The following is a 27,171-nucleotide window of genomic DNA, read 5'->3' as shown; positions in this document are numbered from 1 at the left end:
AAGTGCTGAAGCAAAAAAAAAAAAAAGGGAAAAGAAAAAGAGAAGGAAAAAGAGATACTTAGAGACTATCTCTATGAAAATAGAATTAAGTGTTGGAAAGTAGTAAGAATACAGGAAGAACTTAAAGGAAAAGTCCACTCCAAAATGGTAAATGACAAAGGGTGCAAATGACAATAAGTAGAACACTTGCATAGGACATGGGGAAGGGAAATCCAAAGAAACTGGTGTTTCTAAATGGGAGATGACCTAGGAGATAGATTTTGGTGTTCACAGCAGCAGAGTCAGCTGGAAATAGAAAAAAAGAGGCAAAAGTGATTGCTGATAGAATGTTACTAAGAAAATCAGAGGCTGGACCATTTTTCAAGCCATGGGATGGTTGAATGTATAGCATTTGCAAAGGCGAAACAACTTCAGACATTATTTTTGGAAGACTTTTTGGCATTAAAGAGAAACAAATCTTCCAAATTAAAAGTGTTAGGAAATAGTAAAGGATCACACACAGCCTGTTATCTTTAAGACAAATGCCTAGAAATGCATTATCCCAGATGATCTGTCCATTCACGCATGGACTTCAAGTAGGGAGACAGAAAAGTAGAATTTCAACTTCAGTGAGCAATGTCAAGAAGAAACCAGATGTGTATGCCATAGTAAGGCCAGTCTCTAATCGCAGCAATGCGTTGGAATATTAATAAGAAAAATCAAAGTATAACTCAAGTAATTGGAAGAGAACATGAAGAGAAAGGATGAGACAAACAAATAGAAAATTCTGAGATAGATTTTTACCTGCAGATATGTTTCATTTAGCCTATGCAATGTTTTAATTCAATATTGAATGAGTTCCCAATAGTTAGAAATTAGAATATTTAATATTAAGAAAAAAACCTAGAATTTTAACTTTGAAAAACCCAACTGCATAATTGGCTTCTTATTTCTGAATGGTGAACAAAATGCATTATCTTATTAAGGCATCTTCTTCATACTGTTATTAAGACCATGAAGACTTAAAGCACTTACCCTACCTGCCTGGCTGCTATGTACATCAATATTTAGGATCTTTGTTTTAAAACAATGGTCTTCCAGCTGAACTATACAATCTCCACAGCTCACAAATATTATCTAATGGGGACATGGGCACGGATGGTTTTAAGAGAAGCAAATTCCAAAACTTGTACACACATACATTCCTTAAAATTTGTTTTCCTGAGGAGATATTAGTTGATGTTATCACCCTGTTTTTCTTAGCCATCTTTTCTTTCACAGTTGTTAATCTTACCATGTTGCACTGCCCCAAAGTGTCAAAGCCAGTAGGTCAACTAGCTATATGAAGAATTCAAAGCATTTGGAGTTCCTGTCAAGGCTCAGCGGTTAACAAACCTGAGTAGCATCCATGATGATGCAGGTTCAATCCCTGGCCTTTCTCAATGGGTTAAGGATCCAGGGTTGCCATGAGCTGTGTGCAGTGTAGGGCACAGAAGTGGCTTGGATCCCGCGTTCCTGTAGCTCTGGTGTAGGCCTGCAGCTACAGTTCCGGTTGGACCCCTAACCTGGAACCTCCACATGCCACCGGCGCGGCCCTAAAAGGCAAAAAGACAAAAGACAACAAACAAAAAACCCCAAAAATAAATAATTGGTATCACCAATTCCTGCTATAGACAAAGGAAGACAAAGCATACACAGAGTTTCATGTCCTTGTCCATCTTAGTAACTTGAAACATGGCTTTAGGAACGGTGTGTTTTGACTAATGATGAAATTTTTCTAACTTATTTTGTAGAGTAAAACCTAAGTAAAATGAAAATTTTCATTGTATATTTTTTCCTTACTCCACACTGCCTCTCTCCAGTTATTTTTGAAAAATGTATTTTTATTGAGGAGATACTCATGAGATAAAAGGGAAGCATTGATAAAAAATATTGATAAAAACATTGCCTCTTTTCCTCCAGACAACAAATTCTTAATAAGGCTCTATGTCTTTATTAAGCTAGCGATTCATCCATCCATCACAGAATTAAAATTTAGAAGTCAAGTGGTAATCTTAGATATATGAAGTCATATTTTTCTTGGTAAAAACTTAGTCTGATGTTACAGATTATTTGTCAAAGAGAAATGCCTCTGCCATTGAAGTTATACGATAGTCATTATTTTTCAAATAGAATTAACCAAATCTGCAGTTAGACAGTTTTAATAAAATATTTTTAAAATATGTTAATGTGAAAGCTTATAATGAAATAAATTTAAATAAACATATTTTTTGATACAGACAAGTATGATGGTGATCAGTAAAACACTTTTAAGCATAACCATACTATATAATGGGTGAATTCTGAATGCAGGAAATGGAATAGAAATGAGAGTTTAAGGAGAAAAGGAAACAGTGATAAACTTACATTCTTTATCATTTATATTTTTAAATAAATAATATTAGGTATTGAATTAATATGGTATTTCAAGTTCAATGGATATATTTGCAAGAGTGGCAAAGAGTTTTAGTTTTGAATGGCAAAATTTACATAATGTAGGAAATTGCACACTTTCACACTATTTAAACTTTAATGAATTTACAAATATGTGAAGATATATATATAACTAAAAAAAAAAACCTTTTGGAGGCATATAAGTAAGTATATTAGAAGATTACTTTTTTGGAGAAAATAGAGTTTTGAAATTTTCATTGGTTACCAAATCTCATTCTTAATTAGGTAGTTACAGGTTATTTAGATATTTGGTCTTGTCATACGTGAATCTGAGGCATTGATATACATATACAATTTTCTAATCTGGTTAAAAGTGAATTAGAAAATTAGGCAGGATTGAATTTTTATAAGAGATCCAGCTGTGAAAGGTTGGGGAAGGCAGACCTAATATAAGTGGATAAAAGCAACATGAAAATGTTTTGAGATCAGACTGGGGGACGTTTGAGAGCAAGAGAATTTTAGATTAATTATAAATAAAATGTCTCTGAGTATTCTAAATTAGCCATCTCAAAGGAATGTTGAGGAGGAAAAGAAGTAAACCTTCTTATAAGGAAAGATTATATTTGAAGTAAAAAATAGCCTAAGTGCTAGATGAAATAAGAAGTAAACAATCCAATAGTATTGAGCGATGGTAATGGATAACATCAAAATACTAAGATATTAAGACTGTGTTACCAATTTACAATTAACAATTGTTTACTATTATTGTTAACAGTTAAATAATTTGACTCAAAAGCATTAAGAGAGACTTGCTGGAAAATATACAATAAAATATCTTTAAAAATTACAGAATAATAAAAAAATTTTAAATACTAATATTCATCAAAAATAATATTAGCTCAAATTTTTTGAGTGCTTGCTGCAGATGAAGCACTATTCTAAATGTTTACTTGCATTAATTCATTATAGTAACTCATTACTTTTCCAACCAATCCTCTGAGAAGGGTTATTATTACAATCATGTGAGCAATTTGAAAAAACTGAGGTACAGTCTATGAAGTCTGAATAAAAAAGAAATTGCCTAAATTAGATAACTTATTTTTCACTCAATCCATAAAATAGAAAAGCGTAAAACCTGTAGCTTTTTAGAAATGAAAGATAAATTCAAGTCTCCTTGGCACAGATTCTCATTTTAGAAGCAATTCAGCATGTGCCTAGACCAAAAGCAAGACCACAATTGGATGGAAGCTCTCCTAATATCTCATCTATTGCCTTAACCTAGCCGTATATTTCACTACTAATATGAAGAAAATAATAATAATGTCAAACAATTGCTCTGAGAAGTAAATTATCATAGAATTTCTTTGAGAAGTAAATCGGTTAAGTCACATAAAACACCTAGAACAGTGCCTGGTATATAATTAGCAATCAATTTAAACTAATGCGGTTGTGTAAACTAATGATTAATTTTATCCAATCTTTAAGTATGTCATTTTTTCTACAGTTTCAGATTCCTTTCATGTTGCTCCATCATTATATCTTTTAAAAGATACAATCAATTACATAAATGCTCAGAGCCTAATATTATTTGCTTAATGACTTAGAGACGCAATTACCCAAAAGTGTTTTCGTACTGTTAAAAGTTGAAAATATGTGATGTTTGCATGCATAACACTGTATTTTTGGCAATCAATAATTGCGTCTGGACAAATGATGTTTTGAACATAACCATCATGTTCTATGCCTTATAATATATGCAAGATTGAAGTTAACTTTGAAGCAATATATAACTTCTTTTTTTTCATGGTATAGGATACTTTTCTTGTGCACAATTGATTTTTTAATGCAGTGCTTCTAAAGTTGGGAAGTTAAAAGACTTTGGTAAAGGGGACTACATACTTGGAGGAATTTACCAATCTTGAAGGGTGGGTCAATTTGTGGTTTGAAAAAGCTGTCACCTTCTAACCACATATATTTTCAAAGAGGACACTCCTAGTCCTACCTATTATGAACTTGGAAATATGATTAACGATGAAACTAAATAGGAATCTGGGCCATATGTGTATATTTGCTAACAACAACAAAAGAAGAAACAGTTAATGATTCACTTTTGAATAGAGTAATGAGATGTTTTAGAACAATCCTCAAATGAAAACTAAAATCTTTAAAAATGATGGGTTCGGAGTACTCAACAAAAAAGCACCCAACTATTGTTAATCATTTAGAATTTCAACTGAATATTTCAATTCTATTCCAGATAGTTAGCATCATAAAGCATGGATCCTCAACTTCTTTCAATTTTGAGGGGCAGGTGAGAGGGAAGAGGAGGAGCAGATAGTTTACAGGGAGAAAGTGGTATCATATCCATAATATAATTTTGTGGTAAGAAAACTGCAAATTTCATTATTAACTTCTGCAGTATATTGTCAGTTTCTATTCCAACTGTATTTATAAATTATTCTCTGATAGAAAATAGGGCTTTGCATTTATATTTACTGAGTTGCTTAGAATGTTGCATGTAAGAAGTCAAAAATTCATCAAGTAATTATTTATGTGAAATTTTTTTCCCACTATGACTTTAGTTTGTACTACATAAATCTAGAGTATATCATTTTACCACTTACATAATTGACATTTACCACAGTTGTTAAATATTCAGTTAGAATGTTCACAGCACAGTCTTGAAAACTATTGGATTCCAGGTGCTGCTTGTGGGAATTTATGTTTGCAGTAAAATGTCCTCCAACATGAGCAGCTGTGTTTTATCAAGAAGTTTCAAATCCATAACATTCTGTTTCTTCTTTCCTTCTTACATTCTACTTGCACTCACATTCAGATGCGAACACATGTCTGAGAAAGAAAAGACTCAGAGAGGTTGAGAGAAGGAGAAGAGAGAGGGAAAGGGGAAATGGGAAGGGGAGAAGGAGAAGGGGAGGAAAAAACAAAATAGATTGTGATCAACTCAGAGCATTTTCTCTTGAGCTTTTCATAAACAAGCATGTAGACAAGAGACTTAAGACACTGCTTATTTTAATACCCATGAAGTATCATTGTATTATTTGGAAGTTTTAAAGATTTTTCTTAACTTAGATCAGAACAGTTTACATCACTTCTTTGAGCTTAATTCAGCCAGATAATTAAACATTTATTTTAAAATATAAATAAGACCACAAAGAATTTAGTTTATCTTACTATGGCTATTACTAATAATAGGCCACATAATCGTCACCTTCAAGCAGAGAAAAACTCGCATGTCTTCCTATTAAGCAGGTTCTTTCTCTTCTCCTCTTATTATCTTGGCAGCTTATTTATATTTAACATTTTCTCCCTTTTAAAATTTTGCTTACATTTTACACATAAGAGCAATAACTAAAAATTAAGATTTTGAAAAATACTTGATAATCATTTTTATCAAAAATTGAAAGAGGCTATCTAGAAAAAGAATGTAGAATGAAGGCATATGTTTATATTTGCTCCATCCCCAAAGCTATTAAAATTTAAGTCACAAAGCAACTAAAAGGACACAGCTAACAGGAGAGGAAATATCAAAACAATTTTAAGAGATGTAGACAGATTTATGAATGGTAAGTTAATATACCCAAGGAAGTCAAATCTTAAAGCTCAATTCTAAAGCCGTGGTGTTAACAATAAACCAACCCAGTTTATACTACAGAGATCTAAAGGCTAAAGGATTGTTAGTATCTGGTATTGCTCTGAAAAGGGAGGCTGGGGAGTGGTCGTGGGGCCCTGTGGGGAAGTGGGGGTAGTGGTAGTTGATGTGGGGCAGAGTGAAGCTAAACTAAATCAGAATAGTTTGAAAGTCTTTTAAAGAAGTAGTTGCTGTAGCTGTGGTGCAGGCCGACAGCTGTAGCTCCGATTCAACCCCTAGCCTGGGAACTTCAAATGCCTCAGGTGTGGCCCCAAAAAGCAAATAATAATAATAACAAGATTACATATGAAGCAACTCAAGTAACCAAAAAAAGGCTCTGAGAAACCCATACTTTTATAGCATAAATGAAAGGGAAAAAAGATAAAGTGGAAGGATCTTCTAGAAAAGAAAGCAAAGAAAATCAAAAATTAGGAGACTAAGAGTAATGTTTCTACAAACTATTTCAGATATTCCAACTACAAATAAGAGCGGTTCCAGAAAGATAAATTAAGATAGAGGAGAGGAAAATGCAAAAAAAATGTTAAAATATCCTGAGAACTGAGAGACATGAATTTCCAGATTGCAAAGGATCACCGATTGCTGAACAAAATAAATGAAAGAACATCAATATCAATATTATCATCCTGAAATCTTAGAGTACAAAGAATAAAGAAATTACTCTGAAATCTTTCAGAGCGAAATAACAGTATTAATCATTCATACCAAGGATCCATAGACAGAAAGACATGAGACTTTCCAACAGCAACACTAGAAGCTAAAGAAAATTAAGTAAAGTCTTCCAAATTCTGGGGGAAAATAATTTTCCCCCAGAATTATATGTCCAATCAAATTATCTATTACATGTAAAGATAGAATAAGGCAATTTTTACTAAGCAAATACCTCTCTCCCCCCTCAAATTACCTGACACTTTTCTCAGACCATGAGAAAAAGTTGTGAATGCAAACTGTTTAGGTTAAATTCTGTTTACCCTAACCTTTTTAAATTTTGGAGGAAATGAAGTCAAATTACTAACATAAAACAAACTGTTCCTTTACCTGTGAACATAAATCAATAATCAAGTATCATTTTATATTTTAGAATTATCATTAAAAGATTTAAAAAAGAAACTGACCCAGGTTAAAGAAAATGATGCTCGTGGCATATCAAACATAAACAGTATGGAGAAAAACTTGACAAAAAATTGTGTGAATTTTCCCTGAAGTTAAGGAAGAATTAAATTTTCTGAGATTGAAAGCACTCTCCCTAACTTGGGGAGAACCAATTCAAAGTCATCTGTCCTGAGAGAAAATTGAATTTCAAGGATAAAAAACTTAAAACATTTAGAGAGAGAAATAAAGGAAGCCATACCTCAAGGTTCTCCAGAGCAAGGATGCTCTGTAGTAAATCCCAGATGACAATGGAGCAATGACTGTGAAATTGTGAATGCCCAAGAAAGCTTGTGCCCATTCAAACATGTTCAAGTATAGAGGAAGCAGGACAATATTTCCAAGCATAAAAGCCATTTTAGATATGACTACTAGGAATATCCTGGCAATTCAAAATAAAATAAGTCATGATGAAAGAACAATGATCAGTATTGAAATCATTCATATATAAAACTATATAAAATGTAGTTACAGACATTAAATATTTATATATGTTATATACATATATATGTCATAATAACATAGACATATGTCATAATAAAGCAAAAACCAGGAGGTGGAGTGGAGAATAATAGTTAATGGAATTCTATTAATTATCTCAGATTACTTTGTGGAGAATTAACAAGTATTGAATAAACTTGAAAAATCAAGAAATAAACATGTAAGTAGTCATATCAAAGGAATGTTAGAAAAATAAATGTAACAATGAAATTAAGAAGCTTAAGAAGGGAGAGAGAATAGAAGAAAGTAAAAGTTTGATACTCTTCTTAGCACTCAAAACATATAAATAGATATTGTATAATGCTACTAAAATCAGGATAAATGTGCATATGTATGTATCTATATCTACATCAACGTCTATCTACATAGATAAAAATAGCTACTAAAATAATAGTTAAAAGGTACCTATAGCTAGCTATCCATCTATATCTATATCTTTTTATCACATAGGGAAATAAATACTTATTTGGAGAAACAATCCAAACTTACAAACAATCCAAGCTTACAAAGTTTCCTTAGATTTTTTTTTTTTTTTTTTTTTTTTTTTTTTGCTGGTGAAGTTTAATGAATCTATATTTGTTAGTGTTAGTTTCAGCAACATGTGACAAAGCAAAACTAAATTGAAACCAAACACAATAAATAATGGACAAACAAGTTGTTTATCTCTCCAGGTATTTCAATCCAGGTCTTCTCTTCCAGAACCTAGGTTTATTCTAGTTTCATATTCTTAGATGATTTTCTCAAACTTTCCCATCACGTCTAAATTCCAAATGAGGAAAAAAATAAAGGAAGTGATCATTCCTGCTTAAAGATCATAAGCAGAAATACCATATGAAAAGTTCTTACTTCTTATTTGTCAAACTTAATAGCCCTAATCCATGGGAGGTTGAGAAATATAATTCTTACCTGTATTATATTTGCTAGATAGTTTGCTTCCCTAAGTATGTATATTTTTAACTTTCTAAGGATAAGGGATGATACTGGGATATAAAACTAACCATCTTTGCCATAGTGCCTTATAATTTGATTTTTTTATGGATTCAGAAACATCACAGTACATATTCTGCCTAAATATATGGCAAAATGCATTGAAAATGCTTAGAAATATATCTGTAGGTGAAAAAGAAAAAGCATTAACTACATTTATGCTGTGTCTAATAATATGTAAAAAAAAATTATGCCTATCAATGGACAAGGGCTGAAATGCAAACATGGAGAAGTAAAACCACCCTAATGGCTGGTGAAATTTTTTTTTCCTTTTCTTTCCTTTCAATTAAAGTTAGTGTTCTTCATGTTTGATTAGGAGCAGTTTAAGCAAGAAAGAAAAGACCTTGAAATTTCTTATCTGCAAATTAGCAAATTAAACTTTCAGGGGCTGTGATCATTAAAACACTTGAACAACAGAGTCTTCAGATGAACCAAAGAAAGACTACTACACATTGTACATTCTATTTCATTCTTTTAAAATTTGTCCTGTAGTTGTAAGCAGTTGACATTTTAGTGGGAGTTTAGGAGGCATTATTCAAATCATTAAAAATTTGTTGATAAATGATTTGCTAATATCAGTAAATCGAGGGCTTTCTAACAATATAAGCCAAGTATATTTCTTCCTCTTTTCTGGTTTGGAAAGAAACATCTGTAATTTCAAATGTCCCCAGAATCTGTCTTTCTCATCATCTGTGTATGCACGATGTTATCACTGTTCAGTAATATCTGATCTCTGTCACCTTCATGGATATTGAAGATTACACATATGCTCTCCTTCAAGTGGAACATAGCCATGTAACTAATTCTGGCTGATGATCTGTAGGTGGAAGCCAGATACCTCACTTTCTGACTGCCAAAGACCACGCAGTCTCACTCCCCCTGCAGTTGTGACTGGGAAAGACTGCACCAAGTGTCTCTGATGAAACCCTTATTGGTCATGGTCACCAAGTAGAAATAAACTTTCTTAAATTTAGCCACTGAGAATATGGAGCAATTTGTGGCCACAGTATAACCCACCCTATCTTGATATAACGTATTAACAATGGCCATTCTGACTGGTGAGAGGTGGTACTTCACTGTAGTTTTGATTTGCATTTCTATATAATTAGTGGTGTTGAACATTTTTTATGTGCCTGTAGGCCATTTGTATGTCTTCTTTGGAGAAATGTCTATTCAGGTCTTCTGCCCATTTTCAATTTGGTTGTTTGTTTTTTTTTTTGCTGTTGAGTTGAGTCAGTTGTTTGTATATTTTGGAGATTAAGCCCTTGTTGGTTACATCATTTGAAACTATTTTCTCCCATTCAGTAGGGTGTCTTTTTGTTTTTTTTAATGGTTTCCTTTGTTGTGCAAAAGCTTGTATATTTGATTAGGTCCCATTGATTTATTTTTGTTTTTATTTCTTTTGCCTTTGGAGACAGACATAAGAAAACATTTGTACAGTTGATGTCAAAGAATGTTTTGTCTATGTTCTCTTCTAGGAGTTTTATGGCACCTTGTCTTATATTTAAGTCATTAAGCCATATGAGTTTATTTTTGTGCATGGTGTGACAGTGTGTTCCAGTTTCATTGATTTACATGCAGCTGTCCAGGTTTCCCAGCATCACTTGCTGAAGAGACTGTCTTTTTCCCATTTTATATTCTTGACTCCTTTGTCAAAGTTTGGTTGATCACAGGTGTCTGGGTTTATTTTTAGGTTCTCTATTTCTGTTCTGGTGGTCTGTATGTCTGTTTTTGCACCCACACTCTCTTGATGACTGTAGCTTTGTAATATTGTCTGAAGTCTGGAAGAGTTAGGCCTCCTTCTTGGTTTTTTCCCCCTCAGGATTTCTTTGGCAATTCTGGGTCTTTCATGGTTCCATATAAATTTTTGGATTATTTGTTCTAGTTCCGTGAAAAATGTCATGGGTAATTTGATAGGGGCATTGAATCTGTAGATTGCTTTGGGTAGTATGGACATTTTTAGATATTAATTCTTCAAATCCAAGAGCATGGAATATCTTTCCATTTATTTGAATCCTCTTTAATTACCTTGATTAATGTTTTATAGTTCTCAGCATGTAAGTCTTTCATCCTCCTTGGTCAGGTTTATTCCTAGGTATTTAATCTTTTTGGATATGATTTTAAAAGGTATTGTATTTTTAGATTATTTTTCTAATATTTTATTGTTAGTATATAGAAATGCAACCAATTTCTGAATGTTGATCTTGTATTCTGGCTCCTTTGCTGAATTTGATCAATTCAAGTAGTTTTTGTGTGGAGTCCTTAGGGTTTTCTACATATGGCATTTGTATAGGGTGGCAAATTTACCTCTTGCCTTCCAATTTGGATACCTTTTATTTATTTTGTTTGTCTAGGATTTTCTGTGGCTAGGATTTCCAATACTATGTGGAATAAAAGTGGTGAGAGTGGGCATCCTTGTCTTGTTCCAGATTTTAGTGGGAAGGATTTCAGCTTTTCTTGTTGAGTATTATACTGACTGTGGGTTTGTCAGAAATGGCTTTTATTTTGTTTAGGTATGTATGCTCTATACCCACTTTGGTAAGAGTTTTTATCATAAATGGATGTTGGATTTTATTAAATGCTTTTTCTGCATTTATTGAGATGATCATGTGTTTTTTTACTTTTCTTTTGTTAATGTGGTCTATGACATTAATTGAAATTGACTTGCATATGTTGAGCCATCCTTGTGAAATTGGGATGAATCCCACTTAGTTGTGGTGTATGATCTTTTTTATATGTTGTTGAATTCAGCTGGCTAAAATTTTCTTGAGAATTTTTGCATCTATATTCATCAAAAATATTGGCTTATAACTTTCTTTTTTGGTAGTATCTTTGGTTTTGGTATTAGGGTGATGGTGGCTTCATAGAATGTCTTTGGGATTATTCTTTTTTTCTTAAACCTTTTGAAAAACTCTAAGAGGGATGGGTATAAGTTCTTATATGTATGTTTAGTAGAATTCACTTGTGAAGCCATCTGGTTCTGGACTTTAAAATAAAATAAAAACATTTTATACATATCTAATTTCATTTCTAGTGATGGGTCTGTTCAATTGATCTACTTCTTATTGATTCATTTTTGGTAGGCTCTAGAAAGTGATACATTTCTTCTAGCTTGTTAAATCTGTGGGCATATAATTATTCATAGTATTCTCTTATTATTTTTTTTTCTGCAGTATCTGTTGAAATTTCTCCTTTTTCATTTCCTATTTTGTTTGAGTTCTTTCTCTCCTCTTCATGGAGAATCTGACCAGAGGTTTGTCTATTTTGTTTACCCTTTCAAAGAACCAGCTCTTGGTTTATGTCACTTTAAATGTCAATGGACTGAATGTTCCAGTCAAAAGACATAGAGTGGCAGACTGGAGTAAAAAAAACAAGAGCCTACAATATGCTGTCTACAAGAGACTCACCTTAGGGCAAAGGACACATATAAATTGAAAGTGAGGAATGGAAAAGACAGGAAAGCAGGGGTTGCAATACTCATATCAGACAAAATAGACTTTAAAACAAAGGCCATAAAGAAAGAAAAAGAAGGACACCACTCAATGAAAAAAGGATCAATTCAAGAAGAGGATATTACACTCATCGATATATATATGCCCTTAACATAGCAGCACCCAAGTGTATACAACAAATACTAACAGCCATAAAAGGAGAAAGTGATGGGAATACAATAATAGTAGACTTTAAAACACCACTCACGTCAATGGACAGATCCTCTAGACAGAAAATCAATAAGGCAACAGAGATACTAAATGACACAATAGAAAAGTTAGACTTAATTGGTATTTTCATGACATTACATTTAAAAAAATCAGAATATACATTCTTTTCAAGTGTGCACAGAACATTCTCAAAGGATTGTCCCACATACTTGGGCACAAAACTAACCACAACAAATTTAGGAGTATATACATTATTTCAAACATCTTCTCTGGCCACAATGGTATGAAATGAGAAATCAACCATAGGAAAAGAAATGAGAAAAACACTTACTACATGGAGACTAAACAACATGCTACCAAAAAAGCCAATGGGTCAACAAGGAAATCAAAAGGGAAATTTAAAAATGCCTAAAGACAAATTATAATGAAAACACAACCACTCAAAATCTATGGGATACCCCAAAAGCAGTTCTTAGAGGGAAATTCATAGGAAACAGGCTTTCCTAAAAAAAGAAAAAAAAGCAGTTATGGACATGGCTCAGCAGTTAGCAAACCTGGCTAGTATGCATGAGGATGTGGGTTTGATCCCCGGCCTCACCCAGTGGGCTAAGGATCCAGTGTTGCTGTGAGCTGTGGTGTAGGTTGCAGACGGTGGCTCAGATCCTGTGTTGCTATGGCTCTGGTATAGGCCGGCAATTACACCTCTGATTCGACCCCTAGCCTTGGATCATCCATATGCCAAGGGTGCAGCCCTAAAAAGACAAAAAGACAAAGAAAAATAAGAAAAATCTTGAATGTTAGAATTTTAAAAAGAGTCATAAATTTCCCTTGTTATACAATCTTGAACTTCGCTTTGGTTCACTGATTATTTTCTTGGTACAAAATTTTATTATGAAACAAACTTAAAGCAGAAAATGTCAACCATTATTTGCATTTTTAATCCTAATATTATTCTTTCATATTTAAATTTTAGCAACATGAAGTTAGTAACAAGGTCAGTTCTAGTATAAGTTAGCATACATTTATATGTATTTGTATAAGTGTATATATATATATGCATTTGTGTGTAATTTAGCTCTAATCAACATAATAAAATACGCTACAGTTAAGTATTCAATTTGCTGAGTGCTTACAATTGTATAACAGTGTGATCACCATCCAAAATAAAACTAAGAATATTTTCATCCCTCAGAACATTCCCTTTTGCCTTTTTAATCATTCTCTTTCATTCTTCAGGAAACCACTTTCAAATTTCTAATATGATAGATTAACTTTGTTCCTGAATTTCATAATCATAAATCAAATCATAGGAGTTGAACTCTTGTCCCTGACTTATCTACTTAACATAATGATTTTGCAATAATGCATGTTGTTGCATTACTTCATTCATTTTAATTGCTGAGTAATATTTAATTATATGGATATTTCATAGTTTGTTTAACCCTTTTTCTAGTTGATGGATATTTGGGATTATTTCCAACTTTCAGCTATTATGAATACAGCTGTTACAAACATTTTTATACAAGTCTTTTGGGCAAAATATGATTTCACTTATCTTGAGTTCATATCTAAACTGTAAAATTGTTGGATTGTGGTGTAGAGATATATTTAACTAAAGCAATTCTACAAAGTGGTTTTACCATTATTGTGCTACCTGTTATGGGTTGAATTGTGTACCTCCAAAATCTGTATGTTGAGTTCTAACCCTCATTACTTCAGAATGCAATTTTCTTTAGAAACAGAGTTGTTTCAGGTATAATGAGTTAAGTTAAAATGAAGTCATTGGGTGGGTCCTAATCTGATATGACTGGTATCCCCATTAAAAGGAGGAATTTGGAAAGAGCCATACACATAGAGGAAGAATGCCATAAGATGAAGATGGCCATCTATAAGCCAGAGAGAGGCCTGAAAGAAATCCTTTTCTCACAGCCCTTTAAAGGAACCAATGCTGCCAACACTCTTACTTACACTTCCAGCCTCCAAAACTGAGACCAGAGATTTCTGTTGTTTAAGCTTCCACTTTGTAGTGTTTTGTTTTGACAGCTCTAGTTAACTCCATATAACTCCCAACTGAGATTTTTGAGAGTTCCAACTGGCCACATGCTTTATAACATTTTATTTTTAAGTTTTTGTTTTTGATTCCCTTTGGTTAGCATTTCTAGAGTGTGAAGAGTATCTTGTTGCTTTATTGTACATGTGCTCAGTGACTATTAATAAAAATGTTGATCATTTTTAATATATTTGCTGATTATTCACTTACCTTTTGTGATATGCCTTTTCAAGTTTTTGTCATTTATTTTTACTGGATTATCCATCTATATATAGTTTATTTATAGGATAATGTATGTATTCTGGATATAAGTTTTTTTTGCAATCTATGTATTCTGAGTATATTTCACAGTGTATGGATTATTCTTTGTCTTTTGGTAAGAAAGTATTTTAAATGTTGATAAAATACAATTTATCATTTTTTTACTTTAGCGTTGGTGCTTTTTATATTTTGTCCAATTATTTTTACCTGTTAAATACATAAAATTTAAAATATTTTCCTAGTAGTACATGCCACCTTTTGCGTGACTGGAAGGTAAGTTACACGGGGCCTTTATCAAGCCAAATACTGTCTCAATAAGGTTAATATTAAGACTTGCAATCCCACTCTTGGGCATCTATCCGGACAAAGCTCTACTTAAAAGAGACACATGCACCCGCATGTTCATTGCAGCACTATTCACAGTAGCCAAGACATGGAAACAATCCAAATGTCCATCGACAGATGATTGGATTCGGAAGAAGTGGTATATAATACACAATGGAATACTACTCAGCCATAAAAAAGGATGACATAATGCCATTTGCAGCAACATGGGTGGAACTAGAGAATCTCATACTGAGTGAAATGAGCCAGAAAGACAAAGGCAAATACCATATGATATCACTTATAACTGGAATCTAATATCCAGCACAAATGAACATCTCCTCAGAAAAGAAAATCATGGACTTGGAGAAGAGACTTGTGGTTGCCTGATGGGAGGGGGAGGGAGTGGGAGGGATCAGGAGCTTGGGCTTATCAGACACAACCTAGAATAGATTTACAAGGAGATCCTGCTGAATAGCATTGAGAACTATGTCTAGATACTCATGTTGCTACAGAAGAAAGGGTGGGGGGAAAATGTAATTGCAATATATACATGTAAGGATAACCTGACCCCCTTGCTGTACAGGAAAAAAAAAAAAAAGACTTGACAGAAATTTAAAATGTAGGATACCTTTTTTTTTCTTGAAAAATTACTTTCTGTCCAATTTACTTGATACTTTCATTTTAGAGTAAATTTAATCTTAATTTTTAAAAGCCAAGATTAATTGAAATAATGTATTTCAGTATGACTGGAATTATGAATGGCTTTCTATATAAGATTTTTTTTTACTAGAAATCAGAACATTTGTTCTTTAAAGCTATTCAACTCTATGTTTCTCATATAAAGTTTTTAAAGAGTGTGCTATATTTAATTTTAGCAGCCAGGAAAATGAGAGACATACTTTTCCATATAAGCATAAATTTATAAGTATTAAATTTTTACTATAGTGAATCTTTCAAATATAATACAAGAAGATGCTCAAGTTTCAAAGCCTGAATTGTTTTTCATTAAAGTTCATTTAATTGTATTTTCTCACTAACTTACACAAGTAAGCAGTCTTAGAACATTTCAAAAAGATAGTGGTAAAAAAAATAGATGTGTCTAAAATCTCAATAACATCACATATCCCAGGCAAATAAATCAAAGATAATTCATAATGTGCAAACTTGTTGGATAATGATGTTTGCGAACACATTGACACCACTCCCTGCCAATTATTTTGTTACATGAAATTGCCTTTTCTATTTTTTTGATTTATGTTCACTCATGTGATTGATAGTTTGAAGACATAAAATTTACTCTGAAAAGGCAATCTGGCTTTAGCTCTGGACTTTGCCATTACCTCTAGTCAATGAAGGCATCAAATTTGATGCCTCTGTATAAGGTAATGTAAACATAAGCAATTTGGTGCTGAATACACAAAGCTTCCATAAACATTCCATACTTTGGCATCACTGGCAGATTAGTTCCCTTTCAACTATAGTTAATCAACATAGGTACATAATTTCTCTCATAAACAGTATGCTTACAAAATTTTCTTTCCAAAGCAACTTTTCCCAACCCCACTACCTCCCATCCCCATCTTATTAGCCTTGGCAGTCTTCAAATGATTTTGTTCTCTAAGCCATTTCTTCTAAATAATCTCAGGCTATTTGTGGGAGAGGCAATATACTCGTATTAGCCTGGATTGCCTATTTATCCAAGTCTGAATCATGGACTTCCACCTTATTAGGGAGTGCAAACCTAGAGAGCCTGAGTTAGGGGAAAGGGGAATGCAGCAGGAGAGGAGGGAGAGCTAGCTTAAGAGTGTATTGCAAAATTGCATGCACTTAGACTATATGCACAACGGCTTGCTTGATCTCCTAGGACTATCTTCTAAAAAATATAAAGACTGCTACTTAAATGATAATTGGGAAGGAAGTGAGAATAATTTGTTCTGTTAGTAGTCTAGTATACTACTGTCTGAAATTTATCTGTGGGGTGTAAATTTCCCCTTGCATTCAAGTTGTAGGCACTGAGCATGTCCCTTAACATCTCACACTTCAGCATCACGAGGTAAGCCCCATGCAGGGAATAAGAGGTGTGTGTTGTGGGCATAGGATAAAACATGTTTTGTGTATGTGACACCATTTGAAGACCATCCAGAGTCAGTTAATGAGCCACAATGACAAGGCTGGAGACAATGGCCAAAAACACCAAAGAAAGATGATGCAGAATGGATAGAAAATGGCATAGAAGAGGTATTTGATATACTATTTAAGCAAATTAGTATTTTAAAAGGAAGTGAAGATATTATAGTTAATTCCAATTCATGAAAAGCTGTGAGTTTATCTCTTCTAGGCTATATTTCTAACACCCTCTGAAATCCTCACAGGCTAATATCTCTTCCAAATCGGGATTATATATTTCTCCTTAAAGACTTTTTTTCATCAAAAAATAATTTTGGTCAAAATTATTCTCAGCCAGATCCAGTAAAGTCTAATTGGGTTAGTGGGTTCTGATAGGCATCAATCTTATAATAATTTGGTTTATGTGTTCTGACATGTATCAATCTGATTAAAATAATTATATAACAATTTAATATAAAAAGGTTGTGAGGCAGTTGACAGTCTTTGATGACACAGACCATGCAGAAGTAAGTAAAGTCCATAGTGGAAAATATGATGATTAGAAGACAAAGTAGCCTATGGAGATAGGTATCTTAGAGAAGAGCTGAACTGGGGAGAAGATGGTTAGGTCTCTGGCATTTTCACTTTCAACTTACAGGGAGAGTCTGGATGTAAATATTTTGAAAGGAAATAAAGATGAAAGGCTGAAACTACAGAGAGATATCTGGGTTAGAGGAATAGACTTAGTACCATCCACGTGGCTAATGCTGAGGTTAAGAAGATGAAGTCTGTCTCTATTGGACAGGCAAAGTAAGGGGACAAGAAGAACTTGAGAGGTCTCTATTTGGGAGCTAGGAAGGAGAGGAAAATCAATGAAAACTATGAAAGAAAAAGAGAAAGAAAGAAAGAAAGAAAGAAAGAAAGAAAGAAAGAAAGAAAGAAAGAGAAAGAAAGAAAAGCAAAAGATAGTTAATTCTAATAGAATAGCATCATAATGTTGAATGAAGAAAGGATCTCAGGGAAGAAATGGTAATCAATTAGGAATGGTGTTACTGTGTCAAAGAATACTGTATAAGAGATATGTAAAGATATAACTTTACACAGTTTTATGTTACCCAGAATCAGAACCACCTTTCTACTTTGAGGTTATCATCAATTGTGAGTATCTTAATAGAAGACATTGTTAAATCAGAAGAAGCCAATTAAACTGTCTCCCTGCTTCGTGGCTGACTAGACTGCAGAGGGCTCTGATAATTAAATACTCACGCCTCCAGGTTTGAATCTTGAAAAGTGACCAAATGATATGGATATATGGAGACTTTTCCATGTAGCATTGGCAATCAGTGCTATGAGAATTCAGGAGACAATGGTATGGAGACAATGGTAGGTACCCAGTCGTATAAGGCCAGCAGCAAAATCCTAACTAGACTGTCCCTGAGGCATGATTCTAGCTCTTTCCCCTGCTACCTAGATACTTTTGGTAGCTGCCTAACTTCTGATCCTGGCTTTCCAGCCTTCTATTAGTATTATAAACTGCCACATATAATTCCAGCAATTGTTTTTCTATGACAGTTTTTCAAAATATACAGGAAACTGTTGCAGTCATTCTTTTGAGACAAGATGGACCTCCATCAGTTTTAAAGTCAGAACTGATGACACCACAGATAGACATTCATCAAAAAGAATGAAAATCTTTATTTTTCCATCAAGAAGCTCGCTGAGGAGAGCAGTGCTGACTCCCAAGCTGGTCAAAACTGGCTTGAGAGGGATTTAAGCTGTTAGTAGTCAAACACATTTAAGCTGTTAGTTAGAATTGTTATTAGAGGAACTATTATACATTAACCCAGATCAAGTCAATCAGACCAAAGTTTCAATGAATACATTTTAAGTATTCATTCACTGTTGCTTTATTAAGAAAGACTGAACATGTTTATCTAAAATGTAGTGAATGGAAAACCCAGGAGTTTTTTTGTTTTTGTTTTTGTTTTCTTTTTTAGGGCCAGACCCACAGCATATGGAGGTTCCCAGGCTAGGGGGTCTAATCAAAGCTATACCTGCCGGCCTACATAACAGCCATTGCAATGCCAGATCCGAGCAGCGTCTGCAAACTACACAACAGCTCAAGGCAATGCCAGATCCTTAACCTGCTGAGCAAGTGAGCAAGGCCTGGGATTGAACCCACAACCTCATGGTTCCTAGTTGGATTCATTTCCACTGAGCCACAATAGGAACTCCAAAAACTCAGGAGCTTTTGAATTTGATATGAACTGAATTGGGAGCCTTCCCTACATTAGCTAAGTAATCTTGCGCTAGCTATTTAATCTCTTTAACCTTCAGTTTCATCATCAATAAAAAGAAAAAAATATTATCAACCACTCTTGACAGGATCACATGAGCAGTTCTTGTTTCCAACCACAACTCACAATGGCAGCATTGTCCAAAAGTTAAAAATGTCATCTCAGGAGTCACAGGGCCTAAATCCCCACTCTACCGTTTACCAACCCATAAACTTGGATAAACAATGAAACCTCTCAAAGAATAAATTTCCCCATCTAAAAGAGGATAACAGTTGTACCGTTTAAAACATTGGTTGGAGAAGCAAATGTGGTCATATATTTGGCTCAGAATAAGAATTCGCTAAATATCAATCCTACCCACCAAATAGATCCAACTTGATCACCCTTTAACAAGATTGCACAGTTTACTGAATATACTGTGAGGATATGTGACCAGGTTTTGTGTTACATGCCACATAGAAAAAGCTTAATCAAATTTCTATTTCATGGCTTCCTTCTTCTTTGCTAAGATTTTTCTCTGCAAGTCATCTGTCTCCTCTCTTTCCCTGTGCCATCTAACAATCATATGAATTGATTATTAAAAATTAGTTCTTATGCTTCACTCCAAATCCTAATCAGTCAAATAAAAGCCAGAGGTCATCACTGTACTAAAATTTGTTATCCTCTCACAGGATAATGTGGGAGGGTTTTATTTGGTACCATTCTACTAGTGACTAACACATTATTAACAAAGCGTGTGTTTGCATAAAAGGGGATTATGTCTCCTAAGAAAATAAAAATGTATAAATAGTATTACATGGGAATTTTAAAACTGCCTCATGAAATTGTGGAGAGGATTTAACTAGGTAATTTCTATATAAAAAAACTTAACTACAACAGCTTGCTTATAATAGGTGAAAAATATATATTAGTAATTTATATTACTCCCATTTGTGCTATAAGAATCTATTTCATATTTCAACAGAATAATATTTACTCTCATGATAGATCTGACATTTAAAAATCCTATTTGTTAAAATTTTATTTCTTATTTGTAAAGCTAGTTTATTTATTTAAAGTTTAAATGCCAAATCAAACTTTATGAAATTGAGGTCAAAGTGAAAAAATAATTCCTTAAAAATCATAGAAGGGAAATTCTGTACTGATAAAACACACTATTTTTCTGGACTTTTAAAGTCTTCATTAGTGTTTCAACTTTTCTCCTTCTCTTGAGACCTATGAAATATAAATTAATTTGGAAAGGAATAAGAAAATTCTCTGCTTTTACACCATGGAAAATGTTCCAAGATTATAAAGTGTTTGGTTTATTTCTCCATCCAATATATACATTGTTTTTATGCTTTCTAGAGCCTTGAAGTAAAAATTGCAAACAGCATGTTTAGCCTGTAGGCCTTTATTTGTTTTGAGGGCATCTTCACTTATTTATTGTTTTAAAAAACTGAGCAATGTTCAGGAATATTTGGGCAATATTTTAAAAAATTATAACCCCCTCTTCACCAAAACAAAACAACAAAAAAAAATGCTACCTTCGCACACTTCCTTTGTGAAAGTGTATAGATCTCTATTAGAGATGAGGCTGAAACTGAAAAAATCTAAATAAAATCCTATAGTCCCTTTCTCTCTCAAAGCAATAAGGAGAGCATGGGCTAAAGAGTAGCAAGGATTCTTGTACTGTTAACATGCAAAATGCACTATCTTACCCACTTCAGGAAGTAAAAAGAAAAGGTTCAGGTTGTTTTTCAAGGAAATATTCTTGATATTGACACACAAGTTCCTTGGATCAAGCGTGAAGTGCATGTGCAGAAACAAAGCTTGGACAAGAGGTGGGCTAAGGACAAGTTTTGGTGGATGATTTTCACCTTGAAGCCCATTTCTTGAAAATACATCCAAACACTCTAATGCTACATTTATGTTTATTCAGTAAGATTTCTGTGTTTTTGTCAGAGGAAGAGTACAATGCTTACTATATTGGTGAGCAGAAAGAGTGTTTTCTAAGGCTGGTTAAACCTAGGTTCAAAGATATATAAAGACAGGTACAGCAAACAAAAAACAAACAAAAACTATTTACTGAGCAAGCGGTCAACAAGTGCAACAACAAACACATATAAATATATTAACACAGTGCAAAAGAAATGTGTGAGTCATTACCAAGTGCTGAAGCAAAGTGTTTTAGACCCAGACATTACTCAGTAAATATTTGTTGAATTTAATTGCATGGATATCTTCCTAAATTGCTTTAATCTTGGTTTGGAAAGTGACATCTATTTCGTTACAAATAGGACAGGGAAAAAAATTCTTGGGGTGGTTAATATGGGTCCTAAATGCTGATAGTTTTTCAATGAGTCTGATTGAAAAATAATTAATGAATCCTAGGTCAAATGTGACACCGGTCAAAGAAGGAAATCTTTTGAGATACAGAAAAAAGACTTTGAGATATAGAAAATGTCACCTTTACCAAGAAGTCACCATGCTTTTAGCTGAAGGAGGGGCACATCAGCCAAAAGGTGCCTGCTTCATGCCATAGGGACTCATTGTGCTTGCTGAAATGGACATTCCAAGCTCCATTTCCCTCATCTTGCTAAATTATGTAGCAGCAATGAAATTTTAGGAATGGACTATGTTCTACCCAGTAATGTGAGCTGATTAGTCTATTCATTTCTCTTGCCTACCTTTGGCTCAGATGTATACTGATTTAAGCCATTTTCAATCAATAAAATGTATAAAGAATTTTGCCAATGGAGCCGTGGTAATTTGTGTTAGCAACAGTTTATCTTTCTTCCTAGTTGTGAATGTGGGAGCATGTTGCCTGAGGCGCTGAATGGCCGTCCTGCAAACATAAAGTAGTTGTCTGATAATAAAGCCAACAGAGAAAGGAAGGTGAAGTCAATAGAATCCTGAAGAAATGGAACCAGAGCCATAATTATGTGACTCAATAAAATTCTTGTGATTTACACCAGTTTGAGAGGAGAGTCTGCTATTTACAGGATAAATCATTGTGATTCAGGATGTTATAGGGTAGCGTTTCCTCTGCCTGCCTAGAGATAGAGAGACCCATGTGTGGGAGCACATGGAGAACTGAGCAGTACTTGGAAGAACTGAGCTGAGCCCAGCCTTTCACTTGGTGCCTGTAAGACCCGAATCAGTCATCTCATCTTCTAAACTTAGAATTTTTGTTTGCTAAAAATGATGAGAACAGTATTTACCATGAAAGAACTTAGAGATGCTTAAATTGCTTATATCTTATAATAGTAATTTTCAAAATTTAAAATATCAAATAAACAAGCTCTTTTTATATCAGGTATGGCTACATTTGCAGGCTTTCTCCACATCTAAGTCCGTTTAGTACTCAGCTCTAGAAAGAACCTTTTCCAATCTCTGCTGTCAGTGAAATATCCCTGACCCTTAAAAGAAGTAAGTTGACAGTCTCTAATATATAGCAGAAACAAAGTGGGAAGTGAGTAGATGAGAATTTGGCCTGAAAAAAAATAATTTAACTGTCAAAATTAAATTGTCATAAGATGTATGAAAAAAAAAAGGATAGATGTTTTCTCTGGGAAAAAAAAGGGAGGGGGGAATCTGTCTAGGGGCCTATGTGCTGTCCCTTCCTGTAAAGGGATTCATTTAGTTCCCATCATGCTTTGTTTTCTTGTACCTCATCATTTCACTCAAATATATTGTTTTTGGTTCTACAGACTTTAGTTTTGGTTCTACCATGCTCCAATAGGGACTAATACTAAAAATCAGCAAGCTATATGGTAATATATTTTTTTTTTTGTCTTTTTAGGATACACCTGTGGCATATGAAAGTTCCCAGGCTAGGGGTCCAATTGGAGCTACAGCTGCCAGCCTACACCATAGCATAGCAAAGCAGGATCCAAGCCATGTCTGCAACCTATGCCACAGCTCACAGCAACACCGGATCCCCAACCCACTGAGTAAGGCTAGGAATTGAATCTGTGTCTTTGTGGGTACTAGTCGGGTTCATTACCCCTGAGCAACAACAGGATCTCCTACGCTTATCTAATTTTTCTCTTTATGCCTCAATTCTGATTATTGGCTTTTGCTCTATACCTACAATCCCATTCCCATGTTTCACTCTGATTTATTGAATACTGTTTTGTACTCCTGACTCAAGTTTCTACCACAATAATTTGCTGTATGCAAGTACAAACATCATAGGCCTTATTGCTAATTCTACCTTCCCCTCCACAGACTGGAGCATTTCTCTTAATTCCAGTTATGTGTTAACATAAATTCCTAATACTACTGTCTGAATGCATGCTTCTTTGAACTTTAAAATCTTCTGCCTTGGAGTTCCCATAATGGCTCAGCAGAAATGAATCTGACTAGTATCCATGAGGATGCAGGTTTGATCCCCGGCCTCATTCATTGGGTTAAGGATCTAGCATTGCTGTGAACTGTGGTATAGGTCACAGATGTGGCTTGTATCTGGTGTTGCTGTGGACTGTGGTGTAAGCTGGCAGCTCCAACTCTGATTTAACCCCCTACATGACTGGGAACATCCATATGCTGTGGGTGTAGGCCTAAAGTAAATAAATAAATAAAATAAAATAAAATTTTCTGCCTTTATGGAGTTCCTGCTGTGGCTCAGCAGGTTATAAACCCACCTATTTCCATTAGGATGCAGGTTTGATCTCTGGCCTTGCTCAGTGGGTTAAGGATCTGGCATTGTCGTGGCTGTGGTGTAAACTGCAGCTGCAGCTCTGCTTATACCCCTAGCCTGGGAACTTCCACATGCTACAGGTATGGCTTTAAAAAGCAAAAACAAAACAAATAAAAATAAAACAAAAAAACAAACAAACTCCTGCCTTTGGATTCCCCAGAATGATTCTCCATATACCAGCTGTGATACCCCTCCTGTAACAATGTTTAGTTTACAACATACACTACCACATAACAGAGTTGCCTTTCAGGGGAAGAGCTCTGCCCACTACAGCTCTTACTTTCTGCTTATATGAGCTCCCAACATTCTTTGTGCATTTAGAACAGTCTCTTTCAGATTTGAATGCAACCAAACTCTACACAACAACATATTTGGAATTTGGGATCACTTGTTTCCTATACTCTCTTACCAGAATTTCTAAAATATGTCTCCCATTTGCATTTTTATCTATCTTCATGAGACCAAAGTAATTTTCAAATGTTATAGCTATCTAGTGAAAGTACTAAGTAGCTCTGCCATTTTGGAAATGAATCACAAAGGCTGAAACAAAATACCATCACAGGAGTTCCCGTCATGGCATAGCGGAAACGAATCCGACTAGGAACCATGAGGTTGTGGATTCGATCCCTGGCCTTGCTCAGTGGGTTAAGGATCTGGCATTGCCATGAGCTGTCATGTTGGTCACAGACATGGCTCGGATCTGGTGTTGCTGTGGCTGTGGTATAGGTCAGCAGCTACAGCTCCAATTAGACCCCTAGCCCAGGAACCTCTATATGCCACAGGTTGGCCCTAAAAAGACAAAAGAAAGACAAAAAAAAAATACTATCATAGTATTTTTTAGCAGTATATAAAGCAGAAATATCATGATATGAATATCTAGCTGTTTTATCTGAAGAAGGTGGAGGTCAAAATGATAATACTTTATTTTTCACATTTCTTGACTTCCTAGTGTTCAATATGGAGTTTCCTCAGCATAGGACACTGTAGCATGGTATTCTTAAATTTTCTTATTTCTCAGTACTTCATTCTTTCAATTATTTTGAGTTACACTAAAATTTAACATATAGTTCAATAATCTGAATTTAAGAGGTAGAGAATTTTGAAATAAGGGCATTGTTATTATTTTGAATTTTTCCTACTACTATGTTTTAAAAATAAGAACATAACCGTAACTATACACATGTATTTACAAATTTTACAGATTTTGAGGAGTCTATAATGGTAATTAATCATGAGTTATTGCATAACTTAGTGTGAATTCTCTTTATTTTATCCTAGGCTAGATATATAAAACTGGAAGGATAGAATGCTATTCCTAGAAATAACATTCCCATAACCATTTTAAAGCTAATTTCTAAACTTTAGTATAAAATCTTCATGTTTGTTATTGTTAATAATTTATAAGATAAATTATTAGACTATTAGAAAAATTGAAACTAATATTGTTTTATAGAATCTAGAAAAATTTTAAAGAGGTAACCTAAAAATCAATGATTCTCAGTGAATTATATAAGAAGATATTTTAACTAGTATTTGGAATGTCTGATGAAGGCCATCTTATTATTTGACAAAAAAACACTTTGTTTCATCCATAAAAAAGACAGTTTTGAGAATGTTTAAAGCATTTAGATTGATACTTCTGTTGATGTACGGAATTTAGCATTTGCAAAAATATAGTTGAATAGATACCTGAATTATCATTCTTATTGAAATATCTAAAATAATTAGAATATGTAGACAGACAGGTATGTATGAGTGTGTTTGTCTGTGTGTGTGAGTATACTTTTAAAAAATGAATTATCGAACATTTAAAATAATGAATCCATAAATTCCAGAAACAAGGTGAATACAGGAAACTTAGATAGCATTTGGGGAGCCAAAATCACGTTTTTGTCAAAACCTAAAAGCTGTAAACATCTAATCTGGGGACTGCACAGGATTCTGATAACAAAATCCAGAGCCTATTCCAAATACTAGAAATATTACAAAATACTCCAAAATAAAGCCGACAGAGGGCATAATGTTGAGATCCAAATAGTTACAATCTTGGGGTAAAGATGAGTGAGAAATAAAGGACAATTGTCTGTCATGAACCTGGTGTTGGGTTTATGGAGAAAGTCTTTCTTAGGAAATTGTAAGCACAGAATCATCATTTTCAGGGTATTAAATCCAAATTCACACTACCAATGCAGTCTGAAACACATCACAGATTTTGACTTAACATGCTTTTTAGTTGACTATCAGAAACAAAGAAGGTGCTCTCTAGAAAAATTGTTCTTCAATCTACTCTTCAAAAATATTCTATAAAAAATTCAAAGGAAAATGGTGAGACAGTTCTCAATTACTTCTTCAATCACTCCATGAAATAATGCTCCATGCATCAATGATAACAGGGTAGAGAAAAGTTAATAAGTTCACATCAAATCAGACATGAGATTTACCAGACATATAATATAAAATAATAATGCATATTTTTTGGAAAACAAAAAGAAAAATACATGGAACAAGAGGATACAAATCAATTTTGAAAATAACAAAACAGAACTTTTTGAAATAAATAATTTAAATTAAATACTCTATAGATGGATTAAATAATAAACACAGCTGAAAGAGAATTAATGAAAAGAAGATAGAGCAAAATTAATTATACAGAATTTTAAATCCAAAGAGACAAAGTTAAGGAAAATAAGAAAGGCATTATAAGAAATAACATGATAGAGACTGTTTCACCATGTAAATTTGGATTTATAAGACTATAATAGAGAAAAACATGAAATATATAAAAATTGAGATGATAATTGCTTGAATGTTTCTTTAATTGTGAAAAAGAAAAAAAAAAACACAATTACTCATATTTAGAAAGTCCTCCAAATTGGTTGCAAGGTAAATGAAACTATTCCCCACCTAGCAACATCATGGTCTAACTGCAGAATACACACATATAAAATGAAGTTATTCTGAGAGAGAGAGAGAATTTTTAAAGTAGCTAAACAGAAAATCAACTAGAATAAAACAATTAGACGGATTTCTCTTTTCTCAACAGCAACAATGGAAAGCAGAATACAATG

At 33.7% G+C, this 27,171-nt stretch overlaps 1 long non-coding RNA gene across 20 annotated transcripts in view; it reads right to left on the bottom strand.

The window, feature by feature from the left end:
- Nucleotides 1-1,956: 1,956 nt before the first annotated feature.
- The window catches only part of LOC102166202 (uncharacterized), a 418,378-nt gene continuing 393,163 nt past the window's right edge, over nt 1,957-27,171 (bottom strand). For all 20 annotated transcript variants that reach the window (XR_014822613.1, XR_014822614.1, XR_014822622.1 and 17 more), the window contains 2 exons: nt 7,431-7,610; nt 1,957-5,262 (listed from right to left, as the gene is read on the bottom strand). This is a non-coding gene — a long non-coding RNA (uncharacterized LOC102166202). The remainder of the gene's footprint in view (nt 5,263-7,430; nt 7,611-27,171) is intronic.

The sequence above is a fragment of the Sus scrofa genome, chromosome 13 (genome assembly GCF_054392235.1).
Source record: "Sus scrofa isolate SSC_HxYL_T2T_F1_AM1 chromosome 13, Sscrofa_HxYL_maternal_Yorkshire_Landrace_v2.0, whole genome shotgun sequence".
In the NCBI taxonomy this organism is placed as follows: domain Eukaryota; kingdom Metazoa; phylum Chordata; class Mammalia; order Artiodactyla; family Suidae; genus Sus; species Sus scrofa.
This window is presented reverse-complemented; position numbering and strand designations above follow the sequence as displayed.